This window comes from Haliaeetus albicilla, chromosome 9 (assembly GCF_947461875.1).
Source record: "Haliaeetus albicilla chromosome 9, bHalAlb1.1, whole genome shotgun sequence".
NCBI lineage: Eukaryota > Metazoa > Chordata > Aves > Accipitriformes > Accipitridae > Haliaeetus > Haliaeetus albicilla.
Window position 1 is genome coordinate 22,505,387 of NC_091491.1, and position 21,724 is coordinate 22,527,110.

Here is a 21,724-nt window from a genome sequence, read left to right on the forward strand (position 1 = left end):
ATTCTTCTTGCAAAATGAGAGACTTGAACTTCAGGATTATTTTTTTTTCTTAGTAGTAATTATTCTAAAAAAAAACCCCACAAAAAAATCACAATAAGGTAGGATGGTTTGCTAAGATAGATCAAAAGCTTGTGTTCCCTAGCTAGTTGTCTCTCTCTTATGAGATTCCTTCTACCATGTTTAGAGCTAATGACAACAACAAAAGCTGCTACGAGACTCAGTTCTACTGTGCTTCTGCTTTTGGCATTGAAAACAATAACAGTCGTACTCTCAGCTCTGACCTTTGGATGCTCTAGATTCTGTTTTCTTGGAATTTTATGTTCATACACATTGTTTTCATTATTATAATACTCATAAGAGTTCTCCTGCTGTATATGTTTATTATGTGTGTGAAGCCCTGACCTGTATCTGAATATGTATCTCAGTACCATGCCGTGCTTAGTTTTTAGCTTCTCCATAGCTTCCCCATATTTCTTCCCTGTTCTCATGCAATGGTCAGGTGTCGCCTTGTGTAAAGCCAAGTTAATTGCTGCAGTGTTGTTCTGCCCATTCCTTAGAGGAATTTCTTGTCTGCTTTACATCCTATGTCCTCTGTGGTTGGCTTAGCTGAGTGCTGGGCCTGCATATTTACCAGTATGATTCAGAAACTTCCCAGACTCTGTATTGGCCCCCTCTGATTACATTTTGTTAGTAAACTCAGAATAGATGTGTTCCAACTACTCTACAATTGTGTATTTTTTATGATCTTTCCCAAAGAGTGCACTGACCTTTGTTTACTTTAAAGAACAAGCAAATCATTTGTCCATGAGGGTTTGGGGCTTGAAAGAGCAAGCAGAAGTGGGTAGCAGAAAGTTGTTGCAGCAGTTTCCAACCTTCTTCTAGAGAGGCCTTCAGGGAACATCTGAGAACTGCACGGGCAGGGAACTTCTGGCTCCCTGCTGCCAGTGAGGTTTAGCTTCCAGAGGCTTTTGCTTCAATCAACTCTAACAGAGAGCTTCTGTTGGCTGTTTCTTGATTAGGAAGTGCTACAGCTATTGTCTCCAACTGACAGCTGCTCAGGGAATGTCAAGCGCCATTCAGCTGGCTATATAAGAGCACAGCTCCCAGCCTATAGTTAGCAGATAGGTAACAGTTGTAGCAGCAGTTAGCAGGGCTGTCGAGTGGCCCAGAAATTCTGTTCAAGACAGCATGGGACTGCTTAAAACTGTCCGGTGGTAGTGTGAGCGTGCCATGGGGCATGATCTGCAGCACGAGGAGCTGGAGTGACTTGGCATATCGGAGACCTCAACCCAGGTAGGACTCCAGTGAATGGGAGCTGCCATCCAGATCTTGAGCTATAGAGGGTGTCTGGTGTCTCTCCCTGACTGAGCAACACAAGTTGCAATGAGATTCCTGTTTGATATAAGGAAAAAGATTTTTCACCATGAAGGTGATCAAACACTGGAACATGTGTCTAGAGGGTGCAATCCCCATCCTTGGAGATATTCAGTGCTTGGCAAGACAAAGCCATGAGTAAACTGGTCTGGGTAGCCCTACTTTGAATTGTAGATTGGACTACAAAGGTCTTTCCTATCCTAAATTATTCTGTGTTTCTGTGTTTTTACTAGAAACATGCTAGCTGCACAGAGCCTGTGAATGTTGGCTTTGTGATTGTTTATATTTGACTACTTCAAATGAAAATCTAAAGAATGATGCCTATGTGGGACAGCAAGGAGCTTCATTTACTGATTTCATTACTCAAAGTGGTTCTTTGTCCTTTCTCCTCCCACCACTCAAAAGGCTTTTGAATTTCTCAGTTTAGCACATAAATTAAAGGTGACTCTGATCACTTTTCATGAAATGACCCTGTCAGGTTTGAAGTGATACTGATTTAAGTTTGTAAAGGAAGGGGGAACACTGCAATCCATCTGATGTGGCAGCCTCAGTAGACTCACAAGGATATGATTATAATTATCATTGCCACTAAACACTAATTGGTACTGTTAATTAGTTGAGCACTAGAATAAGCTTGTCTTGTTCTCCTGTTGTGTTGTTTATTTATTTATTTAGGGGAAATAGGGAAGGTAAATTAATCTTAGGAAAATTTAATTTGGGCCCTCTCACAAGAAGAGTAGCTCTTGATCCTGTTACTGCTTGTGTCTATTTTATGAAACCCTACAACTTACCCTGTAGATTAGCTGGAGAAGAGCAGCAGCTCAGCTATGTATATCTATCCTCCTGAAGAAGAGCCTTGCTCTTTCACGATAGCTCTGCTTTATAACATAATAGTGGGTCTGTGCCTGTTCAGGCCAAGGGAGGGTTTGCCTTTGACTTCAGTGGCCGTAGAAACAGGCCCCAAATGTCAGAAATGTACTTGCCTGTCTCAGAAACAGAAGAAGTGACAGGTCTGGAATATGATTTCATTTTCTGATTACTCTGCAGTGATTATGTTGAGCTTTTTTTCTGTGTCGTGTCAAGAAGCTCTCTCAGTGAGACAGTTCTCTTGGCTCTTGAAGGGCGAGTTTGATGAAACATTTAATTTCCCCTTATGGAGATTTGTGCTTTGAAACAGTAGTTGGCAAGAGGGGATAATGACTCATGGTGCCCTGAATTGCCAGAATTGGGGAAAACTGAAGTGAGTAACTTTGCTCTGTAGCTGTGAGAAAGAAATTGTAGCTGATTCTCTTGCTTTCAGTTTTACAGTTTGGGGTACACAATTTTCAAAAACTCAGGCAAAATTCAGAGGTTCTTGAACTGGTATGGGAACCACTCCAAGTAATTTTAGAATGGTACGGGGATGGAAACATGAAGATTTTCTCCTATGGAAACATGCATGCTAGTCCAGGGTTAGCTGGGGGAGGAAGTGTTTTACTGGCATGCATGTAATGTCCTTGTTTGAAAGAGTTATTCAAACCAGGCAGGGGAAGGTCTATAGTGCCTCTACAAAATAAAGTTATGTAGCTTCAGTTCTGAGTAGCCTTTCTCACTTACCTGTCATTTTCCTCTGAAAAGAGTGTCTTTGCTGGATAAAGGGTTTAGACTGTTGCCTCTCTGAACCAGGATTATCTCCTGTCTTTTGTAGGTTCTTCATCTCAAATCTGAGCATCCTATAGGTGTCTGGAGCCACTGCCATGCAAATACTAATGACCAAAAGTGGAAAAAACCAATGATCGTGTTTGAGATACTGTAGTGGCTAAATAACTGTAGAAGGGGAAGAAATATGCACTAATGAGGGGAAAATTATGTGTCTTTGTGTAACTGAAATGTCAAATATCATTTGGTATATAATTTCCAGAGTTTCTCTTTTAAAATATTTTTTTGAAGTTCCCTTTCCAATTTTAATTACTTAAATTTGTTATTTGAACTTTATTTTTTCTCATTTGTACTGTAAACGCTTTTTATCCACACAAGGTTTTCTCTCTCTTTTTCCAGGTCACTTGATCCTGAAAAATGCGCAGAATCCATCTTCATCCTCTGTTTTTAATTAAATTTTCCATTTGTTCATGTAAGTTTACTTTTACCTTTTTTTTTTTTTTAATTTGAATGTGTTTTACCGAGTTTCCAGACGTGCAGGCTCAGCTTTTGAGTATATTGGCTTTTTCTTTACTTTACAAAATAGAAGTTCTCTGTCTTTTTGGCCATATTGCAATCAGATGTATAACAAGCATCTAACAATATATATCAAGGGTTTCGATAAGCTATTGTATAGCACTGAGTAATTGATTATCAGAACAGGTGCATGATGAATCATTAGCTGTACCTGGAGAACTCTATACAATAATAATCTATGAGCATCTTCTTCTTCCATCGGGTGGAGGGAGCCCATGAGATATACTCGAATTTCATATATTCAGATCTCTCTTCCAGAATGCAGATGGGATCTGATCCAAACACTGGAGAGCTGAAATCTTGAGTACCAACTTCTGCTTGTTGTTCTGGACTTGACTGAAAGCTTTTCTGAGAAACAGCTCCCTTTTCTGAAGAAGAAATCTGCTGAATGCCATACCTCACCATTTTTACTAGAACAACAAAACATGCTTTCTTTGATTTTTGCAATTGTCATAAAAGCACATGTGACAGCAGGGTCACAAATTAAGACAGTAATTAGAAACTAAATATAAAATATACACTAGCAGGTTTCCCCCTCTAAGAAAGCTTGAGCTGCATGTTGCTCTGTATGTCATTGGTTCCATTGTTATGGGTGTGGTGTAAGAGGCAAAATAAAACAGAACGCGGAAGTACCATTTGGGCTTTAACTCTGAAGGACGGTGTGATGAGATGAAGGTAGAGTATTAGCCATACATGTCAATGGTCTTGCTTTGATTGCTCTGTGTCATCGTCATCCTAAAATTACAGGAAAAACAACATTTTGGGGGTGAGTAATGTTAATGTATTTTACAGTGTGATTGATTTAGCAGAATGTACTGGAATACAATCTAACTCGCAACAGCAGAAACTGAAACCAGAGAAGGGCATTTCATTTCCGGCAGACAGAAGCGATGATTTCCAAGTCTTCCTGAGTTCCTGCACCTTGATTTGGTAACGTTTTGTTGATTTGACTGTGGGCTATGATTAGCAATAGCAAAATAGATAAGTCTTGTAATGGCAAAATAGTTGAGGGATAATTTTGGTTCCCACTGAAGCCTTTGACAAATGCCCTCTTGATGCTAGTGGGAACATTAGTGAAGCGTATAGCTCTAATTTTAAGCATTTAAATTATGAACAAAAGCCCCTCTGAGTATTCTTTAAAGTAAAGAACTTTCAACAATGAATACTCATTTCCATTTCTGCCCCCGTTGTCACCAGCTCTTCTGGTGGGAAGGGATTACAACTTGTCTCCAGTAACCACGGCCAGCCTCAAGCACCTTCCTCTTGGCCCTGCAGAGCACACTCTTGCTACAGTCAAGGCTGCCTGCCAGAGTCTGTGCTTTCAGGTGAGGGCTCTGTGGTACCTCACTATTACAGCTGGAAGTTGGTACTGTGGAGGAAAACCATTGTGGATTTTTTCTGAGAAAAGAATAGGGAGTTTTCAAAGAGGAGGCTTTCTCAAATGCTGGCTGATTGAGTCAGAAATCTGGCTAGCTGCTCAAGCTTGCTAATGTACCTGTTCCTTGTTTTTAATCCTGTGATATGCAATGAATCATTAATGAGCTCAGAGGAGAGCTGTAGCCTCCATAAACAAAAGTAGCGCTTCTGTCCTCATTTTTGTATCAGTATGTGAAATATCCTCACTTTTCTTTGTCCCCTCCTGTTTCTCCATATTTTTATTTCTTTCCTGTAATCCAGTTTCCTTATGCATCTTTTCATGCATCGTGCTCATAGAAAACTCATCAGGCTTACTAGATATGAAAATTATAATACCTTCTAGGAGTTTTGTAATTTTTTCTGCTGTAATGGATAGCCACATGCAAAACAATGAGAAATATATGGATAATGAAACCACCTTTGTGTAGTGATCAAGTAAATCATGAAGCTGGGAGTTTCTAAGGAGCCTAAAGGACTCCTTCATAAATTAGGATGTTACTTCCTAATATAAGTTAGCTGCCCCCCAACAAACCCCAAACCCAAAACCCCAAGAAATCAAAAATCAGCCTTTATTGGGGAGCCCTTGAAGATCTTATACTCATTATTCAGTTCATTTTTTTTTTGTCTTAAAATTCCTTTCAGTGCCTCCTGTTCTGCTTTTTGGCATATTTAGAAGCATCCTGTTCTAAGCAGTTTTGCAGCAGCAACACAATTCAGAAATGAGCGGATGGCAGGGTTGATCCGGTGGGAGGCTCCACTCAGACCATGGCTAACATACATGTTGACGTAGACTACCTCAGAAAAAATGAGTGTGGCTGCTATGGATGAGAATGTGAATCATTTTTTATACTAAGGCCTAGGAAGTAGAGTACTTACCCAACAAGTTTAAAAAAAAAAAAAAAAAAGAAAGAAAAAAGAAAAAAATCCTTACTCCCCTAGCTCAAGAGTTAAAATCACATCTCATTCCTTGGAGAATGCCCATAGAGTCCAAGTCACTGGCTTTAAAAAAAAAGCAGAAAAGTGAGTGTATTCTGACACCAAAAGCAGGCTCTAAGGTGTGGACAGAGTGTATTTTCCTTACTGCTTTTAAGAGCCTAATAGGGGAAAAAGGTTAGAAATATTCTGGTACTGAGTGTGCCATACCTGACGGCTTACTGCTCAGCATGTAATGTCTGTGGGTCACTCCTGAGATGTGGGGCTTCCAGCCTGCTCCAGGGCTCAGCTGCCTTAGGAGTGAGGTGTCCCAGCTCCTTGTCTGTAGGCAGGGAACTCTGTTATTAGCTCTGGGCCTTTTGTTCTCTTCCTTCCTTTAAACCTCCCTGAAAATTCTGGATATAGTCCCTGTCTGTAAAAAGAGAACAAAATACTTTTCTTGTCTTTTTATTTAGGTAGTAAGAATAAAATCCCTGGCTGAAGGAGTTAGCAACATTGCCTAGATGTAAATGAAAAGCAAAATGAAAAAATCACCAGCACCAAAATCAAATAAATATGTATATTTCTTTAATATACTGTCAGTACATTGAATTAAACTGCTAAAAAGCTTTGTGCTCTGAATGGCAAGCTGAATGAGATGTTAGACCACATAGAAATTTAAGATGAGCAGGAAACAGTTTGTTTGTGGATTGTCACTTTGCTCTGAGAGAAATGTCTCCTTGTTTCTTTTTGGCTATGATAACTAACCTTAAGTCTCCTCAGAGGACTCTATGATGATGAGCTATGGCACCTGAGAGCTACCTGCTTCTGCCCTCTTGATCTCTCTTATGAGAAATGAGACTTCAGTTCTTGAGGAAGAAGAAAGGAGTGAAAAAGGCCAGCCTGTCAGGGAATTCTGTCATGGTATTAGAGCAAAAAATGCCTGTATCCTTTCACTGATGACACAAACTGGTTCATCCACATCTAAAAGGATGTGAAAGAGAAAAACAGAGCTTATACTTTATATATCTTTATTGAACAAAACCTATATTCTGGGCCTTGCTGCTGTTTGAATGATTCAGACATAATTATAGAGGCCTCATGAAATTTCCTTTACTTACTACTTTTGGTAAACAAAATGGTTATGGTTTGAGACTGTCTGGGACTGCACTCTAAACTGTACATTTAAGTGTGAGAGAAGAAAGAGGAGCATGAAAGCAAGTTGGTGTGTGGATTCTGCATGCCTCTACTGAGACAAGGACGATGAAGTGTGATTGTCATTTTAAATTGGCTCAGCACTGGCACTTTTGTTCCAGGTGAATTTGAATGAGACTTTCACAGAACTCATTCTTCTAAATAGACTGGCAGGCATTTAGTTCAGAGTAGAGTTGGGTCTGGGCTGGAATATTCTGCCACCTGCCCTGCTCATTTTGCCCCATGTAGACTTCCTTGGCCAAAGCTCTGGTTTCTGTTCTTACTGTTCCTGGCATCGCTGGGGCTGACAACCAGGCAGAAGGAAAGAGTTATCTTTTGTTAGATGTTTTTCTCTGGAATGTGTGTTAACAATCCACCTTTATTTAAAACTAAAAGCTAGGTAGCTGTAGCTGACTTAAGACCCCATCTCTGTGGAAAAGGCACCTTTAGGGGAAAAAACTAGATAGCCTTATTCCTCTGTTCTGTCTCTCTGAAAAGAAGAGTCTACCTGGTCTGAAAACTGTTTGGAATAAGGATTTCCATTACTCAGAGATAATAAACATTGTCAATTAAGTAGCAGAGAGGGTACCAGTTGTTTGCCTCAGGAGTTAATAGATGGGTTAGTAGCACAGGCACAGACTAGCTGTAAGGGGTTTAGTCATGTGATCCAGAATACTGACACTTCTAAAACAAAGCACCAGCTTTATTGTTTGAATTCAGAATATATAGAAACAGAGAAAATAGGAGAAGTTTTGAGATCGTCCTGAGATAACTCCAGCTATCTCATCTCTTGCAAATACTTCTCAAGCTGTTTTCAAGAATTCTGATGAAAGAAACACTGTAACTTCCTTGGAAATTTATTCCAGCATTTAACTTTTTATACAGTCAAAGTTTTTCTTATTTCTTGCAGCAATTCAAGTCCATTTTTGCTCATCCTGTCTACCACAGATAAGCAGCATCCTCTTTACGATAACTTATGTTTTGGAGAATATAGTCATGTCCTCTGGGCTTCTCTTCTGCAGCTTAAACAACCTCAATTCTTTTCTCATAGGTCATAGCTTTTAGGACTGCTAGTAATTTTTGTTTGTCTCTCTGGGAACATCTTTAGCTGGTCCATCTCATGAAGCAATTTCCAAAGCTTGACCCACTACTCCCAGCTGAGGAATTATTGATGTCCCATTTTAAAGCATTTCTTCATATGTCTTAAATGCAAATGTCCACCATACATGAGAGTCACTTGTTTTTTAATAAAATGATTTGTCTTTACATAGGTCACATTCTGGTCTTCAATAGTTGGAAAACTTATTTTCTTACTTCTTAAATGTGAACTGTCATTAATTATTGCTCCACATATTTGGTGATCACTTGTGAATGCTTTTGGAAATATACTTTTAATCTTCAGGTTTTGATGTTGGTGACTTCTATAACATGATGTGGAATGAAAAAAAATCTTTTTAACCATGTTTCTCACTTTTTCATTTTCATCTAACAGTATTCTATAATGATATAGGCAATGCAGGCATTCCCAAAAATGTTTTCTATACCATTCTTTACCTTTCTGTACTTCTTTCAGGCCTTGCCAAGTCTTCTCACATCCAAAGAAAGCACTCCTGTTCTTGTCAGTCTCTCATCACGTTTGAAATGTTTTCTGATTATTTTCATTTTTCTTCTTTGAGCCCACTAGTTTGGCAATGTCCTAGGCTTACCATCACTGTGGAGGTGTCTCCAAATGTGACCAAGTCATAGATTAGTATTAAAATGCATCATGTGTCTGGTAATATGGGATGGAGAAGTTTTTATATTCATCCTTGTAGAATAAGATGCATACTGGAATTCTGGTGTTAGCCATGAACACAGTCATCATACTTTGAATAGGTTTTTTTTGTTATTTTAGTTTATTTATATTTAATCCTCCCCTTTCTCTTTTCCAGCATTCTCTCTTGAAATGAATAGGTGATCATTATGAGCTTTATAAATTTTTAATTAGGTCTTATAGACTAGATAAGTGTGTTTTTCAATTATTAAAAAACGAAACTTTTTTCTTGACTTCTGGAAAAACAATTGTAAAGGAGATGTTACCCAGGCAGTAATATGTACACTGAAATATAAAGCCGGGTACATTCAGTTTTTAATAAACTCTCCAGTCTGGACTGATAAAGTACCAGTCCATAGTTGGAGAGAACTCATGTTGAACAGATCTGCCTGTATTGATGGTGAAGGAGCTGGTTACTTCTATGACCCTGTCCTGGTTTTAGCTGGGATAGAGTTAACTGTCTTCCTAGTAGCTGGTACAGTGCTATGTTTTGAGTTCAGTATGCGAAGAATGTTGATAACACTGATGTTTTCAGTTGTTGCTCAGTAGTGTTTAGTCTCAAGTCAAGGATTTTTCAGCTTCTCATGCCCAGCCAGCGAGAAAGCTGGAGGGGCGCAAGAAGTTGACACAGGACACAGCCAGGGCACCTGACCCAAAGTGGCCAACGGGGTATTCCATACCATGGGACGTCCCATCCAGTATAGAAACTGGGGGGAGTGGGGGCGGGGGGATCGCCACTCGGGGATTAACTGGGCGTCAATCGGCAGGTGGTGAGCAATTGCCCTGCGCATCATTTGTATATCCCAATCCTTTTATCATTACTGCTGTCACTGTATTAGTGTTATCATTATCATTATTAGTTTCTTCTTTTTATATTCTATTAAACCGTTCTTATCTCAATCCACGAGTTTTACTTCTTTTCCCGATTCTCTCCCCCATCCCACTGGGTGGGGGGGAGTGAGTGAGCGGCTGCGTGATGCCTAGTTGCTGGCTGGGGTTAAACCACGACAGACCCTATGCTTTACTTTGAAATCTCTGTAGGTCAAGACATGAATACACAGGGGGAGATGGCTGTGACTGAGGTAGAGATGGGCCTGATTCCCTGCTATGCAGCATCCTGTTATTTATTCCATCTGTTAATACTGTAGCGCGGTTCCTCACACACTTGACAGGAGTTGCTTTAGAGATAGAAGGAGTGGGTAGTCAAGAGCTGTGCGGAACCCTTAAATCAGTATGGATCCAATACCCTGATTGTAGAGGTTGAGCAAAGGACCACAATTTCTTTGTTTTGAGTGCTGAGTTGACATTTCGAAAGAAGGAGAGAAAAATAATTTCTGATGAAGTATTCTGGTTATTTTCTTTAAGTAAGAGAACTTAGTGATTTAACATGGAATTATTCTTTAAATCCACTGAAATTTTTGAATCAAAATTGTTGGGTGTTCTTTCTTCCCACTTACAAGGAAGACATTCTGTTTCCCAAATGTCTCCACTTTTTACAAAACAGGCATGTCATTTTACTTCTGTGCCTGAACTTGTATCTTCAGGTAGCTTTTGATAGACCCTACCTATTCTTTATATTTCTCCTGTGGTGGTGGTGTATAGCTTCACCAGAAGCTTTACTATCTTGTGTGTGGTGTTGTGTTCATTACAGTGAGATGCATAAAGAGCTTTCCTGAAGCTCCTGTTTGGGAAGAGAATTAGAGGAAGGCAGCAGCCAACTCTTTGCCACTTCCAGATGTGCTGACACAAAAAAAGAAAGACCTGTCAGGCTGCCCCCCTTCTTTGCCCTGTTTGGAGTAGATGACAGTCGAGGCAAGTGCTCATGTCAAATGACATGCTAAGTCCCTTATGTATCACAATGCAGATTTCCCCATATTTTAGGGCTTGTGTTACACATTGTAAGCTGGATGGTGATTTTTATTAAGTGCTCAGACATGTGTTGCTCACTTCCTCTGATTTCATTAGACAGATCTATGACTATAATTTCCACTGGTCCTCTTATTCAGACACATGCATTTATCTGTCATTGGGGTATAACTTACTAGTATTGCAAATTTTGACTTACTAAAGTTCACATTGCCACAGAAACACTTTTACTTTCAAAATTATTTATATTTCCTTTGGGGCAACTGACTTTTCTGTATTTTTCATCATGCCTCTTATTTCATTTTTAAATGAATTTCATAGCTAGGCGCAGTACCCTACTGCGCACAATTATTGCACCAATATAAAATCTAAACATCATAAAGTCATTTCCAAAATCTAGGCAGTTACTGGTACTGTCACAGGAAAATCAACAGAAAAGTCCTCTTTTTTTTGCCTTAAACTGGGTCATTTACCTGACATTTAAAATATTGGCTTTAATATTTCTTTCTACCTCATTAGAGAGTTAAATAATCCATGAGACACTATGTATTAAAAATCAATTCAAAATATTAAAATACTGCTTTTAAAAAAGCCTCACAAATCTACCTTGTACCCTAAGCCAATACCTCATATGTTGGTTAACAGCCAAATTAATGGAATATTCATTTGCAGTCTCATGGAGCTATGTCGTACAATCTAATTAAAGGTAAAAATCAGGACAACCAGAGTTGTCTTTTGTGAATTGAAAGTCCTCTTTTATGTGCTGTGGAGGTGTCAGCACTATTGTAAGGACTAATTAGACATTTTACAACATCCTGGTACCAGGGAGGAAGTGGTATTGTATGTAGTTAAAAGATTATTAAGTGTCTTTAGCACATTGGGGTTAGATTTAAGGATGCCTTCAGTGCTTACCTGCTGTTGCAAGAGGAAGCACTTTATTGTCTCGTAAGAAGAAATTGGGCTTTTTGAAGAATTAAATGCTTGTCTGTAATGGCAGACTTCCACTTCTGAAAGCCACTAAAAAGAGCGAGCAAATTGTTGTAAATGTAGTGGACTCTGTTCAAGTCCACTTACAAATCTCAGCCACACAGGATAAACTTAAACTCACCCATTGTCTGTAGATGGCATTTCATATCAGTTTACTCTATGAAATACATTCAAGAATTTCTATTGCTCATCTCCCCTCCCCCAGCATATGCTCAGATAACTCTTCTTTGTTTTCCTTAACAAATGTAATTAGCAGAAAGACTGGTCCAGTGCTGTGTGCCTTTTCCCAATAAAATTAGATTATCCCATTCATGCATAAACTATGCTACATTTCATTTAAGATCTCATGATTTATAAACCAGACACATAGATTGTATGGCAGGAAAGGTGGGGACCAACTTGTTTTCATACTTTATTTTTTAATGCTTACATTGTTGTCACTCAGAACTTGCTTATAATCACAGTCTTGCCTGATGCTTCAATTTTTGCTCCTGTATTCTGCCCGGTTTTATGTGCATTCACATCCTGACTGTGAAAGACCTTGAGGTTATTTTCTTGTTAATGCTTTAAATGCATAACTAGAAAAAGGAAAAAAAACCCCACCAAACAGCAAATACAAATATGCATACACTCACTTTGTCTTTATCTTTAATGATAGAAAATCATGACAAAAATTATGTTAAATGTAGTACCTATTGTGCTTGTAAAAAAATAAGCATTGCTCTCCGTGAACAAAATTTGTAGTTAGATCATAGATTTATCTGAAGCTTTTAGCATTTATGAGTAGATCTTTAGATGAGGCGTTATGAAGATGTTAATTAGTGTCAGCTCTAAAGATTCACTTTAAAAATTTCATTTAGTATGTGAACTTGTTGCAGAAATGTATCTTCTGATTAACTGTCTAAACTGAAAGGAAAGGAGAAAGTTCTGTCTGACTAGTGTGAGAGCAATGAATGTTTAATAGACTAACAACTGTTTTAAAAAAATCCAACACCCAAACATAACGGGCACTTTTGAAACTAAATTTTCAACGTGGTGTTTAGGGATTTAACCATGCAGTGCACATTAGTGTTAATTGGAAGTTGTCCAGTCAAATCTCTACACATTACACTGCAAATGTACTCCTTAGTGTTTAAAGCTGGCCTGTTAACACTCATTACGAAACTGCACTCAAGGAAGGCAGATGAAGAAATATGGTACCTGAACATCTACCACACAGCGGTATAGTCCCCCATTCACACCCCAGAGGTCTGATTGTTTTGTTTTGTTTTGTTTTGTTTTTTTAACAGAAGTTCTGCAAGAAGACTGTATCAGGATCTTCTTTGCTATGGAAAAGCATTTTCCCAGACTGAAAAATAACTGGGTTTCCTGGGGGCCCAGCTGAATTGCTGTTGGCATGGAACCTGTGAAGGGGTTATAAATACAGCAATAAGTTTTTTCTTTTTCTTTTCTTCTTTCATTTCTTTTCTTTTCAAGTAGTCTTCATGCCAATCCCAGCTATCCTTATGCTGATTCTGGACCTGATTCAGCTCCATCGGAACTTACAGGTGAGTGAGGGTAATGTAATGGAGAAAGCCGCACATAAATTTGCCAACAGCATTTTTTTTAATTAGAAAATGCTGATTTGGCAAAAGTGGACTTCTGCTGAGAACTGCTCAATTTTTCAGTCATGAATCTTCCACAGATAGCCATATCTAGGTTCAAGGTCTGGTTTATCCACATTTATTTATACATAATGGAAGAATTAAAATAGGAAATTTTGGAAGTTGGTCACCTCAACACAGTTATCCTGGCAATGAAGACAGGGAATCTGGAATGTGGGCAAATGGCCAAAAGCAGGAACCTGAAGCTGCGTTGTCGTACCCTCACTGGATGTCCCAGCCACCTAGCTATGTGAAGAAAAGGACTTCATGGTATCTGTGAAAAACAGGAAAGATCTTTGTTTTGTTCCAGGTGAGTGCCAACATTTTTGAAATGTCAAACTTACTCATGGTAGGAAAACTCCTTACAATGAGAATGTGGGGAACCAAGAACTGGGACCAGGCCTGTAGGGAAAATGAAGAATAAAGGTGGAGATGGTACAACAGTGTTTTTCAGAAGATCTTAGTCACTGAGGAGGTGCATGTCCATCTGGGATTGTAATTTAATTCAAGTTCTTGTGCTTTATTTTGTCTTGGTGTTCTGGATCTTTCATCTTTAGGAAAAAAATTGAAATGCGGTATGGTAGAATGTTTGCTATGGAGTAACTCAGCAGAAAAGCATAATTGCAGTTATTCCTTCTTTTCTGGTCATTGAAATGGATGAAATATATAGCTACAATCCAAATCTACTTGGGTTAATATCTCTCCCTTGGAGAGTTATGATCCTTGGAACACCATTTCTTATGGTTCCTACCACCTTTCTGAGAACTTGTGCAAGGAAAACTGAACTCAGGTTAATCCCCTGTTCTTTGGGGACCTAACACAGGATTTTGTATCTTTAATGATAATGTAGTTGCATGATAAAAATTCCTTTTTATTTTTCCAGTTCACAATGGGCATTATATTTTTACTGGTGCAGAGTGTGTGCTCTAGCGTAAATACTGCCTTGTAGTTTTTTACAACTGAAATCTCTTAAAATTAGCACACAGATAAATAACACATGCTCAAGGTGCCCATTAGTTATTTCTACAATTAGTGGAAAAATGCCACAGCTCATTCTAAGGAGTTATTAGGGGCATTTCTGTAGGAATGCAATCAATTCTTTGCTCTGTATAGTTAGCCAAAGCTAGCAGAGCTAACTTAAAAAGTCCTTTTAAGGATCCTTCAGAGACAAGTACAACTAGATTTGAAAGACTTACCACAAAAATGCTGTTGATCCACTACTGTGGTTGAGGCTCCGGTCTACGGTATTTAATTGTGCTTCTTTGTAATACTTTTTTAAAGGATTTTGCAAGTTATGTACATGGGTTTCCCTTAAGTTGCTGAAGTGGCTCATGATAATGTTTTATTCTTTCTGCATATTTCTCTGTGATGTATGCAGTGGTAAACTATTCCTGATGAACAAACATTTATTTAACGCTCTTCTCTGCACCTGTTCTTACTACACACTACAGCATCACTCCCCCAAAACCATGACTATTCTCTGCCTTCACTTAATTTCAGGTTCTTTAATTTCCATGCTTTGCCCCATGCCATGTCGCCTGTTCTGACTGCAGTTCATGGCTCTACCTCTCAGCTGCCTAGCCTGGGATCTGCTTGCCTGCAATCAGGGCAGCCTATGTTCAGTGTAGGTCCTGGTTTGAATAACTTTACAGAGAGTTCCTACATCACTACACTACTGCTACTTTACTGGCAGTAGTGGCTCAGCGCCATTTGTCATGCAGTCTTTTTGCTTTACTTAATTGTCACCCATCACCTTAGCTCTGCTCCTCTCACATGTCAAGTACAATTGTAGGATCCTTGTGGCCACCGCTCCTACCTTGATATCGCATCCTTTGCTTTTCTAATGCCTCCTCCAAATCCTGCTCCACCTAACTTCCTTCTGTCTTCTGCAAAATGTTTCTTTTTATTTTCCTTCCTAACTCAGGATTCCCCACTCTGCTTATCTGGAATGCCGCTGTCTTTAAGGACCCTTGGCTAAGGGATCAGCTACTGACTGGGATCTCCATGTGACTGCAATGTAGGCCAGGAGGCACCGAGCTACCGAAAAGGGAAGGTTGGATGCAAGACCCTAAGAGCCTCTGGCAAGCCAGGAGGCTCTCATTATTCCTTCTGTAGGGCAGCTGGGTGATGCCCCATTGCCAAAAGGGATGCCTCCTCCTTTGGTAGAAAAGTATCTTATGCAATGATAGGTATGAGCCTAGTCATTCCACAGGCTCTTGCTTTCTTGCCAAGCGCTGCACACCCTACCGTTGTTCCACTGCAGCCAGGACTACAATGAGTTGCTGAAAGTAGAAGGCCTGAACGCCTGAAGTTGGAGGCAGGGTGACAAGCTTGGCACAGCTCAGTCAGTTCTAGCTGGCCAGAATATGTTTCCAGAATACTGGAAACCTTTCAAAGCTGCTAAGATGGTATAAACTGTAAACTGACTAGACAGCTACAAATACTCTGATCTCTGATTAAAAGAACCCAAACCTCTAAGCAGGGATGCTTGCTGAATTAAGATAAGTATGGTAGTCAGTCATTGCTTATCCCACATGATCTTGATGCATCAGCTCTTTGTCTTAACCACATGCAGCTTGTGGGAGAATTACTTTTCCATCTGTACTCTGTTATTGTCAATTCAAATGTAACGTTGAATCCTCTTGAACTGTTATCGCAATTGCAGCCTTATCCTGTGCTAAAGGTCCCATAGACTTCAGTAGCTGCTTTGTTTGACCCTTCTGTTGAATGCTCTGAGTTCTGCTAGTACACAATGGAGTAACTGTACTCAGAAGAGTGGAATGCTCCTCATTTACAGCAGTGTAGGGGTACGGGTCCTTGGGGTGTGTGTCTGTACTGCTGTTTGAGCAGAATGGCAGTCTTCTAACTAAACAGGTGGACAATTGAAATAACTGCTGAGGGAAATTCCTCCCCCTACCCCATGTAGGCACTCAGTTTCTTTGTTTAAATAATACATATTTCACATTTCAATCGTACAAAACAGGCAATTGAAAAGGGTTGTATTTCTTCCAAATTTGTGTTCTTATCTGCTGCTGGGTTTCCACTGTCCATAGCCATAGCACAACTTATTACCTTACAGCTCTGAATTATGATTTTTTTTTTTTTACAATTAATTTGACAGCCCTTTGGAATACTATTTGAAAATATCAAGACATTTTTAATAAAATATTTTTGGTCATAAATGCTATGGGGATACTTGGCACAATATATCCTGCTTTTAGAAGACAAATTTGCATTTTTACAGGAGCAGCTAGTATGACAGAGTAATTTAGGTGCAACAGAGTTTTGGGTGAAATCCAATTGCTACAGCGAAGGTACTATTTAGTAATATGCCTAAATCAATACCATTTATCTCTAACTTTCTAAGCACAACTAGTTTACAGACTTTGGGAAGAAACGGTGGTAACTGGTAAGCAGTGTGAAGTCTGCTGTTTTCTCTTCTTGTCTGTCATTCTTATTAGCTCCAATAAGAATACTGCACATTAATTTCTTGTTCATTGAGAGGCTAACAGACCTTTTTGTATTGTTAGCTTTTAAATTTTTCACACAACACTTCTTTCTCTCCCCCTCTTTCACCAGCCCTTCAATATAACATCCCAAGTGTTCTCCTTCACTATGTTTCACCCTTGGATTTCTTTTTTCTTTTTAAGTTATTATTCAGTGCTCCCAGCACTGTAGCAGAACCATACTGTGGAAGTAACTGTTCACAAATCATGGGTCAAGCCAGGTTTTGGTAGAAAGCGTGACTTGGAAATCAAGACTTGGAAAGTGATTGCAGGGATCAAAAAAAAAGGTAAGTAAAACCCATGGCACTGCTGCCTTTACCATCCCCTCTCACTGGAGCCTGTGGGAGACCTTCCTAAACTGGCTTCTGCACAGAGAAAGAAGAAACATTGTATTTCAATCTCAACAGTATATGCATTTTTGTTGCTCAAAATATGATTTCAAATCCTCCTTTTATCGTAATATACCAGCACCATTAGGAGTTGGGATTATATGTTGATAAAAATGTTACCTTCTTTCAATGGTAGCTAGTAAGTATTGTCATTTTGGTCTACTCTAATGTCATTTATTTCAGTGGGTTTACGTTGTGTTTGTGATGGCATGATACTGCAATAACACTCCTTCTGGATTTCCAAGCAAAAGAACGAATGGGGATGTGTGAAACTCAAAATCTATCCTTCTCTACTTTCAGTAATACTGACCAGACAGACTTCTAAGGAAGAGAATTCCTTTTTGTGCATCATTTACTCTTTCCTGTACCATCCATGCTTACCTGTAGCCTGCAAAGTCTTTATTACCTATTGTATCTATTACAGTATGAACAACAGGCCCTGACTGATCTTGTCTATAGTTACACCGTCACAGAATGCAGGAGTTGGTGGCCCAAAGCATGACAATATAAATTGACAAGACAGAAAAGGGAGAGTGAAGAGTTAACCAGCTCAACCACGCATGGTAAGTCAGTGGTATAGCTGGGAGAGAACTGCATTTAACTTACTGAGCACCACTGCCGGTTAAGTGCTGTACTTTGGACTCCTCATTCTCTTCTCACTTCAAGAAATCTTCACTGTGCACTTAAGTAGTGTAGGGATCTTCAGTATGCCTCTCTGCTGTTGCCAAGCCCAATAGTGGGAAAGCATGGTGAAGTGCATTTAATAAGTGTTATTCATTTCAGCAGTGAAACACAAATCTTCAATATTTTGCTTAGCCTAAACTTTATGTGGAAGGGATGAAAGTCATGAGCAGAGATGGCCAGAATCTTCCAGGGATTTTTTGCTGTCAGAAAAATATTTATATTACTAAACCAAAACATTCTGCCCCATGCAGTACTGTTATTTAAGTTGTGCTAGAATCTGCAATGTATGAGGCTTATTTTGCTCCCTTCAAGGCAAATGGAACCTACAGAAAAACAACTTATCCCCCTAAACTCACCAACCACAAACTCTTCCTGCATTGCTGTCGGGTGGGAGTGCTCAGTGTCCATTACTACATATCCATTCCTCTCATTCTATCACATTGCCCTTGACAAACCACCTTTCAATTTGAAAGGAATAAAAAGTGGTTTTAATAATCTGATTTTTGTAAATGATGTTCCTTGTTCATCTTGTAGTAGAAGAGCAAAGCCTGAGTAGTGTTGTTGCTAGACATGCCACAAGATCCACAAACTCAGGAATTGAACAGAAAGCCGGTATCAGAGTGCTGAAGCAGTTGTCTGAGCAGCTACTTTGTCTCCTCAATCACTTGTCATTCTAGGAAAATATTTACAGTTTGTATTAGGTGATGATTTAGCAACACATGATCTTGGAGAGCAGTGATTCCCCTTACCAGACCATAAGACCTCCCACTGATGGCCCTACATAGGACTCAGGAAGTTCTCTCAGTCTTTGATGTCCAATATTGTTTTCATTATGTTGTTCTAATCAATTGCCTTTCCTTTCTTGAAGAGTGGCTGCTGGGGATGTGTGGTTTATGCTGCAGTAAAGTTGCTGAAACTGCAGTGCAGAGGAACACACTTGTGAGCAGCTCAGCTGGAGTGGGACTGTCTGTGAACAGCATGGCATAGTAACCACTAAAGGCTTGTTTGGGTCATTCATGAAGGCCAATTTAAAGGAAACTTCCTTTGCTGCAGCACTTATGGAAATCTGTAGGAAGCAAGAACTCAGAGGATTATGGGTGAAACTAGTCTTTTTGTAAATGCTGTAAACAGAGAACTGTGTATAAGGAGTATCTGGGCAGAGTTTCAGTCATGGCCAACCTGCATAGCTGGTGATGAGAAGAAATCACTAATGGTCTACGTGGGATAGATCAGCTCCCACATTACTGCAAAACATTCAGTGCCAAAGGTGGACGTGAGAGGTTCACATTAGCAGCCATATTGCAGTATGTCCCAAAAGCTTCATTGGCATTCCTGTCTTTCAGTCAAAATCCCAAAACATTATATGCAATCAGTGTTTTCTCTTTCTGCAAAGCCAGCACCCTTTCAAGCTAGCAGCTGGTGCAGTGACTTAGTGCACTGAGAAGCTGACTCACACTCATGTTTAAGAGGTAGTGAAATAATGACAGCTCTTGATTTCCTATTTTGTACATTGAACTCTGTACTTGCCATGATCTTGGATCATTCAACCCCCCCCCAGGCATCTGAAAGATTGTGAAGTACCTGATTTTAAGCATTTTGATTTCTCTCAAATGCAAAGAGAGGTATGGGAAAAAGATCTGTTGTCAATTTTTGGTAAATGTAGGAGGGCTCCTGCTGTAATCTTTGAAATATTCATGTGCCCATGTAGTCACCAGAAACTTGTTTTGGCCATGCTCTTTCCTCTGTGGTGCTTACTATTGCTTATTCTTTCTCTGTTGATGCCTTTTGCTATTTGCTTTTACTCTTGTTTAGCTGCTAATGTTGCCTTCTTACGTGACATGACTTGTGTTGCCTCCTCTCTGACATACAACAGCTTCTTAAGTCACAAATGATATATTGCTATCATTGCACCAAAGACAGTGCTGGTGATATTGCATGGTTAGTGTTAGCATATGAAGGGCTGTGTCAGAGCTTTTAAAGGATTCACCCCTGGAAAACTTCAGTCTCTAACAAATGTGGTTTGGAAAGCAATAAGATGCCTGACAGATTGATAGTGATATTATAGTCTTGCTTCTTTAGGAGTCGTGCTGAAGGATAACACTGTCTGTTAAGCTTTTGACCTCCACGGATAAAAGTTGGTTTACTTTTGGCTTATTTTCCAGACCTGTCTAAAATACCTGGTTCAGTCAGCATTGTCCTTAAGAACAACAGGGTTCCAGATCATGTATTGTGCACCTTGCGTGCACAGATTGTACAGCAGTCCCATTGTTTCTTCCCAGGGGCCCCGGTACAATCCCACCATGCAGCTATGTAACACTTGCACTCCTTTATAGTTCAATGGAAAATAGCAATTGAAGAAGGTGAGCCGATCCAATTTCAGAGACAAAAGCTGATCTACTCTGACAGTAAAGATGTGTTTTCTGCAATTACTATCTGCAAACCTCTTTTGTGGGGGAAGTAGGAATTGATATGAAAGAATCCCTGGCATTGTAATGCTATCAAAGCGAAATTGATTATTATCAATTTGCCATTCATTCTGAAAGTCTTTAAACCAGTTAGAATTATTTTAATTCAGCATGATCATTGCTTCCAAATTATGGACATGTAATCTTGTTTCAGTTACTCATTAGTGGCTCCCTGAATTTTCATATATAGTTCTATATAAATAGTCTTCTTCTCAAAGTGATTAAATATTCATGAAAAGTATCAGAAGCTACAAATATTGATTTCGCTATAGAATAAATAAATGCAAAAGTTTACTTAAAGTACCTCATCTGTGTCCTTCAAATATAATGAAAAGGGCCATCTCTGAGATGGAGAAAGCATAGTCTTTCCATCCACTCAAAGCTCCTGATGTTGCTGTTGGCAGTAGGTGTCCACCAAACAAAACAACTCTCCTCTAGGAACCGGACTGAAACCAGCAAGTCAACGCATGCAAGTCATTGAGTTGTGATGTAACATAACAGCCTTGGCATCTTCTTTTGTTCAGAGTGCAGCTCAAGCAAATGCATTTCCTTTTCTTTATTAATGCTGTATTGTTCTGACCTTAGCTTGATGAACAATTATTTTTTCCTCCTCCCCCCCGCCCCCCTTTTCTTGCCAGGCTAAAGATGGATTTACAAGGCTCATTGCATTCGCAATGAGGTATGAAAACTTCCACCTTTTGCATTCAGTCCAGACTTGACTATAAGTAAAAATATTTTCATTTTAAATGAAGAGGGTTGGTATTATTGGCCTTGTTTTCAGCTCTTGTGGACCCCATCCAATTTGCCACACCTGAGGAAACCTGTAATGGGAGATGGAGACTAATGATGGAATTGGGTTTTGGGGATGAATTCAGAATGGTATTCTCAACTTTATGTTCCAGTGGGTGTTCATTTGGGATTTTGTAATTTGTTTTGTGATCTGATGGTGCAGAGAACTTCCCCTCTCACTTCCATGAAAGTTGTTGCTACTTATAAGCAGATTATGTGATGTGATTCCTCTTGTTGTGGTTGCTGTTGGTTTTTTGTTCATTCTCTGACTGAACAAAGCAATGTAGCCTTGATCTCAGATACATCTGATATATTTAGCACAGGCAGAGAATCCTGCCAATAATGTACATTAAAGGCTAAATAAGCCTGTGGATAATAAACCCTGTGTCTCTTTTCAAGATATGAATTAGACCTTTATAGCTCCAAATACTGTGTTTTGCTCAGTCTCAGACACCTGCCTGGGAATGCTCTC

The 21,724-nt window shown here is 39.4% G+C and overlaps 1 long non-coding RNA gene across 1 annotated transcript in view; it reads left to right on the forward strand.

Annotated features, from left to right (window-relative positions):
• Window positions 1-1,117: 1,117 nt before the first annotated feature.
• Window positions 1,118-21,724, forward strand: part of LOC138686834 (uncharacterized) — a 41,692-nt gene continuing 21,085 nt past the window's right edge. The window contains exons 1-4 of the long non-coding RNA XR_011326137.1: window positions 1,118-1,293; window positions 3,412-3,484; window positions 4,381-4,518; window positions 6,700-17,877. This is a non-coding gene — a long non-coding RNA (uncharacterized lncRNA). The remainder of the gene's footprint in view (window positions 1,294-3,411; window positions 3,485-4,380; window positions 4,519-6,699; window positions 17,878-21,724) is intronic.